A 7,692-nucleotide genomic window follows, 5' to 3' on the forward strand; every position below is an offset into this window, starting at 1 on the left:
ATGTTCACAGTATTGTATTTGAAACCATGGACCTGAAACCATGTCAATCCATTTAGTTAGAATTTATTTCATCAGTGATTTGTGATTTTCAGCCTATGGATCCTGCATGTATTTTTAGACTTATGCTTAACTGTTTATGCTTTTACAAATAGTACTTTAAATTTATATACAATTATGGTTTTGATTTATATTTCCCTAATGACTTATTATCTACAGCATCATTCCATGTGCTTCTTGACCATGTATATATTTTCTTTGTAAAATATCTATTCAAAACCAGTGTCCAGTTTTTATTGTATTATTTGTCTTTTAATTGTTGAGTTGTAAGAATTCTCTATATATTCTGGATGATAGAGCCTTATCAGATATGTAAATATTTTCTCCCATTCTATGGGTTTTATTATTGTTTTTTGATAGTGTCCTTTTAGTCCTACAAGTTTTAAACTTTGATGAAGTCCAATTTATCATTTTTTCATTGGTTGATCATGCTTTACATACCATGCTTAAGAAACTATTGACTAATCGAAGATCACAAAGATTACAGCTATGTTTTCTTCTAAGAGTTTTATAAGACTAGCTCTTATATAAAGGTGTTTGATCCATTTTGAGGTTGTTTTGCTTTGTTTTGGTATAGGAGATCGGGGTCTGACTCTATTCTTTTGTGTGTGGATACACAGGTTTTTCTAGTATCATTGTTGAATATTCTTTCCCTACTGGATGGCACTGACAATCTTGTCAAAAATAAGTTGATGACAGGTGTATGGGCTAATCTATGTGTCTATCCCTATGCCAGTACCCTAATAATAATCATAGTCTTGATTACTGTAGCCTTGTAGTAAGTTTTGAAATTGGGAAATGTGAATCCTTTAACTTTGTTCTCTTTGAAAATTGTTTTATTCTGGTTCCCTTGCACTTAAATATGAATTTGGAATCAGCTTGTAATTTCTGCAAAAAAAAAAAATAGACCTGAATTTTGTTAGGAATGGCACTGAATCTGTATATCAGTTTGAAGAGTATTGTTATCCTAAAAATATTAAGTTTTTCAATCCTTGAACGTGAGATGTCTTTTGTCATTTTTATTTTTATTTTTATTTATTTATTTATTTTTGGCATCGGGGATCAAACTTGGGTCCTTGCGCTTGTGCAGCAGGCAGTGAAACCACTGAGCTAAATCCCCAGCCTCTTTTGTCACTTTTAGATCTTAATTTCTTTCAGCCATACCTTGTAATTTTTGATATACAAGTCCTGAATTTCTTTTGATAAATTTATTTCTAAGTGTTTCATTTTTGTTGACATTATTTTAAATTATTAACATATATTAATTGAACAAAGTAATGAGTTGCTTTGTGACACACACATACATAATATACTTTGATCCTATCCTATTAGTAGAATTATTTCATTCATTGATTTTATAGATTCTACTGTTGAGCTCATTGAAGGTACTCTTCAATTTTGTTACTGTTTTTGTTTTTCCTTTCTGACATTTCTGTTTATTTCTCTTTTACAATTTCTACCTTGCTAGATTTTAGACTTTGTCAGGGATGTAGGTAGTCAACAATACTTTGAACACCACCCAAATGTTTTGGACTGTGTCTAATCTTGATCAGTGAGGTATCCCCTGAACTCAGCCTACTGTCTCATAGCTAAACAATGAAGTGGAAATTTGAGTAGAAATTTGAGTTTTTCTTTAATTCCCACAGGACCTGCAAGACTCTGGGGAGAATTCTAAGGAGTTTTGAGTTTAGAGTAGAGAAGGCAGATTAGACTAGGGTTTCTTAACCATCCTTAATGAAAGATCAATATTTAAACTTTTTCAATCCATCACAGATTAATACTTTTCTAAAACACAATAAAGTAAATCACTAGACAAATAAAATAAAACGACATGCAAAATACAAGCACATCTTTCTATTAGCATAGTCAATAGATATAAAAGTATTCTGGCAATGATGTAAACATGTATCAATGGTTATTCTTAATTTCTATACTTGCCTTTTCACACTAAAAAAAACATTGTGTGTCCTGGCATTTGTTTGTGAACCACATTTTGAGTAGCACTAAACTAACAATTTTTGAGGTCTACAGGGTGAATTCCCTCCTCATAAGTTGTTTCAGGACATGGAGTTAGGTAGCTGAGAGTTGACCAAACCAACAGTATCTTGAAGAGCTCAAACATCTTGATTTCAGAGAGTATGAGGGGTTCGTCTAGAAAGCAGCGCTCTTGAGTAGAACTTACCATGTTCAAATGGGCCAAAAAGTTAAACAGTACAGAATGGGGCATCGGGGCAAGAACCAGAACACACACAGGCATTTATGACACGCACTTCTGCTTATAATAGTATATTAGCAGAAACACTGGCTTATATTATGTGAAATCTACTTCATAGAACTAAAATTCAAATTTAATCATCTCCATTCCAGAGAAAATTCATCCACCTAACATGTCTTGGCCTTACTTCCCAAACATTTCCTTTATCAAGTATTATACTTCAGAATCATTCAGTGTTGTATTATTTTCCAAGATAAATCCCACTCCTTCCACTTTTGTCTTTTTCTTCTCAGTTGATGGATATCGACAGCTTAATTGAAGAATATACTGGCAGTATCACACCAGTGTGACCTGTAGAACTAGATACAAGCACAAATACCCGAAGGACTTTTCAAATGGATTGCACTTCCAGGGAGAAGCGCAGTGCCTAATAAAGAGGAAAGATAGGTGTTTTTACTCCTGAGTGCACGACAGTCCCTACACAAGGCAGATGAGGCGAATGGAAATCTAGCCAGCCTACGAGGAGGCAGGCGTGCCACTGTCCCAGGACATCTCCTTTGTCCTGGTATGACGTCAAGTGCATCTGTTGATGATTTTTCACAACTTTTGGCCTTTTCCCAATGCAATTAGTTTGAATTTAAGAAGCAAAAATATCTTATACTCTTCACTTCTGGACCAGGAATCTATAGAATACTGAGATAAAAAATGTTCAAGAAATAAGAAATGCAATTATTCCAAAGGAAAGAGGTGTGGTTGGAGTCTGCAGTAGTAATTTAAGAAACGTATTGTTAACCCTGGGCTCTCCTCAAGCATGAGCCTCCCCGCCCGCCCGCCACAGCCAGCCCTGCGCGGCCACGGACAGTGCGCGCCGGGCCTCCGGGCGCGCAGCCTCAGGGTCCCCCGAGCCAGGAGCGCGGGCGCCCGCGGCAGGCGATCTGTGGGTGACCACATCTGCGGGAGACTTTACCATCCGTCCTCCAGGACTTGGGGAGAAAGAACCGGTAGCTCCCCATCCCCTCCCGCTCCGCCACCTTTTCGGACACCCCGCGGGCACTCGATTTGGGGTTCCATCTGACTTCCAGGAAGGAAGAGCTCCTCTGACTCCAGCTCCGGTGGCCACCTGTCTTTGCCACGGTGACCCTTTTCCCATGACCCTGCGGTGCCTGGAGCTCTCCGGGAATGGTGCGGAAGGGGTGTACAGCCAGTGGGGGGGGACCGCGGGGTCGGCCGAGGAGCCGTCCCAGGAGGCTGCGCGTCTGGCCAAGGCCCTGCTCGAGCTCAGCTACACAGGATGGTACTGGGGAAATATGACTGTTAATGAAGCCAAAGAGAAATTAAAAGAAGCACCAGAAGGAACTTTCTTGATTCGAGATAGTTCGCATTCAGGCTACCTGCTAACAATATCTGTTAAAACATCAGCTGGACCAACTAATCTGCGAATTGAGTACCAAGATGGGAAGTTCAGACTGGATTCTATCATATGTGTCAAGTCCAAGCTTAAACAGTTCGACAGCGTGGTTCACCTGATTGACTACTATGTGCAGACGTGTAAGGATAAGAGGACGGGCCCGGAAGCCCCCCTAAACAGGACCATTCACCTTTACCTGACCAAACCGCTGTACACATCAGCACCCTCCCTGCAGCACCTCTGTGGACTCACCATTAACAAATGCACCGGTACTGTCTGGGGACTGCCTTTACCAACAAGACTCAAAGATTATTTGGAAGAATATAAATTCCAGGTGTAAGTGTTTCTCTTTTTCTAAACATGCCTCATTTAGAGTATCTCCAAATGCAGCTATGTAAAAGAGAACCAAAACTTGAGTGACTGCTCTGGAACCCTGGACAGAATCCTTGCTAAGGACAGCTGAAGTCAATCTAATTTAAATGCGTGAAGAGGCAGCTAGGTATTTAAAGTTCCCTTAGATATTTCCACCTACCTGAGCAATGCTTCCTTTTCTAAGGCTGATCAAGACCAATTGATCCATTTAAATTCAAAAAATAAAATGTCCCAAAGTAAAGGCCGAGGGAGTATTTTATCAGAATACCTTGCCTTTCAGAAGTTCCTTTGCAATAGGTCAAAGGTCTAAGTTCCAAGCTCCACGCACCAGCAAAGAGCTCCTCAAAGAGCTCCCAGTGCAGTACTGAAGAAGGGAGCGAAATCAAGCTGACACAGGTGTGACTTCAGTTCTGAATGCCTGCGGGTCAGTCTGTCTTAGGACATTTTATATTTTACATTCTGATGTACCTAGGAATTTTGTTAAACAGATTGTTCTTGTATTTATCCCTCATTTTATGCAATTAACCAAACCAACCAAAACAAGTGACCATGAAATCCTGTATTTGTCTTTTTACTACATGTATGAACTCTTTCCTGTGAATGAGTACTGTAGTAATCCACTTTAAGGGAGCCTTATTTCAGAAATATTTCAAACTGGTGCAAATGGAAAAGACATTCTCTTTTCCTTTAAGGCTAAAGACAAGAATGTCATGCTATACAGGTGCAATTCAATCCCTGTTCATAGAAAACAATGTAGATATAGACGTTTTACCTTTTGAAGTAGCTGTGTCCCAAACTGTTGCCATCTATGTTTTTTTTTTTTTTTTGGAAATGGCTTTAGAGATTTCCAAGTTGTCTGTAAATTGTCTAACCAAGGACATCAGCAGTTATCTCCCTTCTACCATGAATTTGACTTAATTTTCTTCCGCTTATAGGGGGATATCTGCCTGTTTTTCAAAGGGTTTATTTACTGCTGTTACTATTTGATTAGGATATATTAAATAAAAGTAAGCCTGACTTTAAAAAAAAAAAAAAGAAACGTATTGATAGACAGTAAGACAAAGTTCTGTAGGCTGAAACGTATCCCCCACCCCCATTCTTACATTGAAATGCTAGCCCCAATACCTCAGAATGTGGCATGATTTGGAGATAAGATCTTTATAGAGTAAAGGTAAAATGAAGTTATTAGAGCAGATTCTAAACTGTTATGAGTAGCGTCCTCATAAAAAGGGAACATTGAGATATGGACAGCAAGAGAAGATGGTTGTAGTGGAGATACACGGAAAATGTGGACACTGGCACAGAGAAGAAGCCTCGAAGAAGCCCTTCCCCCAGCCTGCAGAAGGAACCAACTCTCTTCAAACCCTGATGTGGCACTTTCAGCCTCCAGAAGTGGAAGCCAATGAATTTCTGTTTAAATCACTTAATCTGCAGTTTATTTAGCCCAAATCTGTAGTGCATTATAATAACCCTGGGGGAGGTTGGCAGCTGATGAGACAATGTTTTGCTGAGCTAAGTTGCAACTTTCCTCAAGTGGTGTGGGGTTGGGATGCTTTGGTTTTCAGCTCTTCAAGAGGTAATCTGGGCCTTCCACAGGTCAACGAACCCGCAAATGTGCTCTCTACTCTTGGAAATTCAAATCACAGTACTTTGATTTTCACTAACCTCTTTTATGCGTGGATAATCTTAGCATCTCAGAGGTAGAAGGTAATTTAGATTATGAATCCACTTTTCTTATCAACAGGCTAGGAAACTGAGGGTCAGACGGGAGTAGCTGAAGAGGACATGATTTTTCTTCAGATTGGAGGGTAGCAGATTGGCCCTTAAATCTTCAAGGCTTGGGAGTAGGACTCACTGCAGATTTGGGTGCGTCTTGAGGAGGCTTCTCCCTCTTTTTTTTTTTTAATTTTATTTTATTGGTACATTTTAGGTATACATACAATATAATGACATTCATCATTGGAAATTTGCACCTTTACATAGTCTCTCTTGGTTCTTATTTTTCCCCCTTCCCCTGCCCTCCCTTCAACCCCTCCATCCCTCCATATTTACAAAGACTTTGTTTCCATTTTTTCATTTTCTCATATTGATTCCATTCCCTTCTTTCCTTTCCCCTACCCCTCCCACTTCCCCTTCCCCTTTGCCCCTTTTCTTCCTATTTCACGTTATCTATTAAACGTTGTAGTCCTTATTTACACTTTCACTTTCTCACACTAGAGAAACTATTCGGTACTTACACATGTGTGTCCTATTTTGTTGAGGTTTCTTTGGATGTAGGGATGTGCAAATAAGATGGGTAGTGAGGAATCAGGGATTTAAGGAATCAGGGAATTAAGAGAGCACGTGAGAAGAAGACTGTCGACCAAGCTCATCAAAGGCAGACAACTGTGCAGGAAGCCATGGTCTGCCACTTATGTGCCTTATGAATTTGGAAAGGTGACTTAATAAAAGTTTGTGGCTCTGATTCCTCCCTTCTCTTTAAGATAGGTATAATATCAACTCCTGAGAATATTGAATTAGGCAACAACATTCACAAAATAGACACAGATTGATTGGTTGGTTGAGTGACTGACAGAATGCATGGAGAGTCATCCCTCCCCATAAATGGGCAAGCCTCAGAGTCCTTGAGACCAGATCCTGCCTGTCATTGTTCCCACCATTTTCTACTTTGCAAATAACAGAAGATACGAGGTAGCAATAGCAGTAGCAGTAGTACCAGCACTGAAATATAGCTGTGCTTGGAATCTGTGCAAAGCAAATGTCATCAACTCTCAGGGCTGCTACAGGGATTGAGTGAAGAAGATGCCAAAGCATGTGGCATGGGGGAGGCCTTCAGAAAAGTGTGGTGGTCCAATACTTTGGAGTAGACTGAAAAAAACTCTGAGTGCAGAGGAAGACTTCTCAGTGGCCAGGGATACCCATGTGCCCAGGTGAGGGGAACAGGGGTATCAGGCTGGTATTTGCGAAGAGCCCCATAATTTTCTTAACTGCAGCTCTTTGGGCTCACACCGAGGCCCCACAATGAGAGGGAAGTATAACAGCTTGCAAGTCAAAAGTTTTGCAGTACTGACTGGTAACTAATTGAACCTGGATGGCTATTAAATACAAGCAGATTGGCCTGTTTCTGTTTTTCTTACATGGCTTGGCAACTTATCTGGATGCATACAGGAGCACAGATGGCACTGGGGTGAATCAGGATGTTCCCGGGCCCCGTGATCTTGGGTTGGTAGAGGACCATGATGGCAGAGCAACTGGGGAATCCCAACAACTCAGCCGTGGGAAAGGAGAATGTAGCCAAGATGTTCAGTGCTAGACACAAAATAACCTGGAGGTCCTGTGGGGTCACCAGCCAGAGTCTCAGGGTTGGCAGAAGTGGGGCATGCTGGGTCACTGAGGAAAGGAGTGCCCGCTTTGGACCACAGTCGCCAGGCAACAGTCTGCTCAGAAAAGGTGCTAAGCAGATATTTGGTGAATGAGTCCAGTTGAAGACTCAGGAATTCTTTCTTTATAGGGGTTATAGTTTTGCTGTTTAACACGACAGACATAAAACTGAGAAAATTCAAATATATGTCTATGCATTTAAAAATCACTTTTTAAAATTCTTTTATTGGTACATTTTAGGTTTACAATACGTTTGCAT

At 40.3% G+C, this 7,692-nt stretch overlaps 1 pseudogene; it reads left to right on the forward strand.

Annotated features, from left to right (window-relative positions):
- Nucleotides 1–3,147: 3,147 nt before the first annotated feature.
- LOC110347379 (suppressor of cytokine signaling 2 pseudogene) lies at nucleotides 3,148–5,973 on the forward strand (annotated as a pseudogene).
- The last annotated feature ends 1,719 nt before the right edge of the window (nucleotides 5,974–7,692 follow it).

The sequence above is a fragment of the Heterocephalus glaber genome, unplaced genomic scaffold, assembly GCF_053883595.1.
Source record: "Heterocephalus glaber isolate CG9 unplaced genomic scaffold, H.glaber_assembly_v1.0 deba00001762, whole genome shotgun sequence".
Classification (NCBI taxonomy): Eukaryota; Metazoa; Chordata; class Mammalia; order Rodentia; family Bathyergidae; genus Heterocephalus; species Heterocephalus glaber.